This window comes from Saccopteryx leptura, chromosome 3 (assembly GCF_036850995.1).
Source record: "Saccopteryx leptura isolate mSacLep1 chromosome 3, mSacLep1_pri_phased_curated, whole genome shotgun sequence".
In the NCBI taxonomy this organism is placed as follows: domain Eukaryota; kingdom Metazoa; phylum Chordata; class Mammalia; order Chiroptera; family Emballonuridae; genus Saccopteryx; species Saccopteryx leptura.
This window is the reverse complement of record NC_089505.1, coordinates 131,612,371-131,615,229: the sequence shown is the minus strand read 5'-3', so window position 1 is coordinate 131,615,229 and position 2,859 is coordinate 131,612,371. Positions and strand designations below refer to the sequence as shown.

At 41.4% G+C, this 2,859-nt stretch overlaps 1 non-coding gene across 1 annotated transcript; it reads left to right on the top strand.

The window, feature by feature from the left end:
- Nucleotides 1-431: 431 nt before the first annotated feature.
- LOC136401611 (small nucleolar RNA SNORA61) lies at nucleotides 432-564 on the top strand. The gene has a single exon (XR_010750634.1). It is a non-coding gene; the product is annotated as a small nucleolar RNA SNORA61 (small nucleolar RNA).
- Nucleotides 565-2,859: the final 2,295 nt, after the last annotated feature.

Sequence of the window (2,859 nt, the reverse complement as noted above, 5' to 3'; positions counted from 1 at the left end):
TAATTTGTCCAGTGTTTAGAATATGCCAGGTTCATATTTTGATATAGTGAACCCTTGCAATGATTCTATAAAGAAGGTTTCATTTTTTCAACCAAGTGGGAGCTCAGAGAGGTTAAGTAGCATAACCCAGGTCAGTAAGAAGCTACCCAGCACTCACACCTGGAGTGAACAGATTGGTCCAGAGTGTGAGCGCTAACCACTCTTCTGTGTGCCAGCAGCCCCAGAGTCACCCAAAGAGTTGACATAGGGACAGGTATCTGTTATAGGTTGTGTTGTATCTCCCCCTCCAAAGGTATGTTGAAGTTCTAATCCCCGCTACCTAAGAATACAACCTTATTTTGAGATGGATTTTACAGTTAACAAATTAAAATGAGGCCACATTAAGGTGGGCCCTAATTCAGTGTGACTGGTGTCCTTATAAAAAGGGGATAACCCTCCAGTTCCCTTTCCCATCGGATCTGAATACCGGTCTTGGTGGTTGTAAAAGGAGGAAGAATAATCCTGAAGCTGGCCTCACAGTGCTTGTCGTCTGTTTTCTAGCACATAGGCTGATTTCAAACAAGGTAAAAAAAAAGGGGGGGGGGAATATTTGGACACAGACAAATGTATCTGAAGAGAAGAGACACAGGAAGGAGACAACCACCTGTCAGCCAAGGAGAAAGACCTGGAGCCGATCTTACCCCCCACAGACCCCAGAACGGACCAACCTGGCTATCCCCTTGATTTCAGACTGCTGGTCACCAGAACTTTGAGATGGTAAAATTGTTGTTTAAGGCAGCCAGTTGGTGACACTTTGTTAGGGCAACCCTACCAAAATCCATCTTCTTTTTTTTTTTTTTTATTCAATTTTGCAAGGAAGATCTGTTTTTCTTTTTTTTTTTTCTTTTTTTTAAATTTTTATTTTATTTATTCATTTTAGAGAGGAGAGAGAGAGACAGAGAGAGAGACAGAGAGAGAGAGAGAGAGAGAGAGAGAGGAGAGAGAGACGGGGGGAGGAGCTGGAAGCATCAACTCCCATATGTGCCTTGACCAGGCAAGCCCAGAGTTTCGAACCAGCGACCTCAGCATTTCCAGGTCAATGCTTTATCCACTGCGCCACCACAGGTCAGGCCAAAATCCATCTTCTGACTACCTTTTCTGGATGAGGCACTAGCAGAGGAAGACACTAAGGTCTTCCTGCAGTTGGTACGTAGGAAGGCTGAGGTCTGTTCCCCATTGCCCTTCCATGCCTCCACGGGGATTGCTGGGAATAATTCTATTTGGGGGTGAAATTTCTCTTCACTTTGTTTACTGCCGTGTGCCCAGCATTTATACCATATTAGAACTAATACTTGTTAAATGAATGAATAAATGCTTTTCTACCAACTTACCTGAAGCATCACCACTAGGATAAGATGATTAAAAACAGCCCCCCCCCAAAAAAAAGAGATCACATCACATTAGAACAAGAGTTTCAACAACTCACATTAATTGTCATAGCAAAGTGGTCCATACCTTGTATTCAGATATATTTTAGCCAGACACAATTATCAACAAGTTTTCAACCAGACTTGTTGGAAGTCTTGTTGTATAGATTGTCTGGTACAAAACTCCAAGGCCCTAATTCTTACCTATATTTGGAAACCATTGACTCAGCTACCTTCCTTCCTCTCTGGTTTCTGCCCATGAAGCAGTGTAATTAGATGCTTTATTTTCTGCCTCATCAACCACTCCCTGATTTTACTTTACTATTTTTTTTCTAATGTATTTAATTTTTTTCAAATACTAAACTCTAGAGAGCTCCAGCATTCTGCTTTTCTCTGTCTAGACTCACTCCTTTGGTAGCCCCATCCTGTCTTGTAACTTTAACTACTATCTGTGTGTTGATAACACCCAGGTTTATATTAATCACTTGCCTGAACTTCTACTCTGAAGTCTGGGCTTGTATAGATGAGACCCTACTTAGCATTTCCTTGTAGCTATTTTGGTCAAACTTTGTCTGCATGAGGCTCATTCTCATGGTTAAGAAGGTAAACATGCCGCAATCTCCTTATCCTGTCTGGTTTTTCTGAACTTCTTGGTGTGCTGAATATCTTCTCTCAAATAAATTCTCTCCCAACCATCCTCTACTCTGTCCCCTCCCTAGGAGAGTCACCTCTGTGTAATGCATCCATGGGCTCTGGTGCTCTAAGGCTTCTGGGTGAAGATGGAGGGAGAAGAGTGAGGGCGAGGTATTTTTTTCTAGTTCCCTCCCTGTGAAGTCACCTTGGACTGATGTGTCCCAGATGATGCTAATCCTTTAGTGGGGGCTACTCTACAAAACTCTCTCATTTAGGATTCTGACATGGTTCTCTCTCAACTCTTCCATTCCAACCAGGGTATTAACCTCCCCTATTATTAGGTCTGGGTTATAAGCCCCTCCTTTAGGGTTTCCTTCCCTAGCCTGCACCTGTTAGTAGTCCTTCCTTGAGCTCTTTTCATTAGAGGGTTTCACTAGTTTCTTTTTGGGACCTTGACAGGTATGTCTGGTGATCTATATATGTTCTCCTGTTTTATTACATTTTGTCTGAGGTAATCAGACCTAATATATACCTTTCCTTTGATACAATAGATTTTTTTCCGATCAATACTACTCAACTGAACCCAAACTGACCCATCTAATAACCTTGAATTAGAAAATGGTCAAGAGCCTTCATTTTCTGGAATTTCACTATCTACCAGGTCTTGTACATTTTTAAAAGGGATTTATAAAACTGATATAAATTGGTGCATAGTAGGCACATTGCAAATGCTGATTAATTTTTTTCCCCTTCACATTGGTGCATCTTTTTCTAGTTTCTTTTCCTGCTTCATTTGATTAATGCAATACCTTAAACTTCA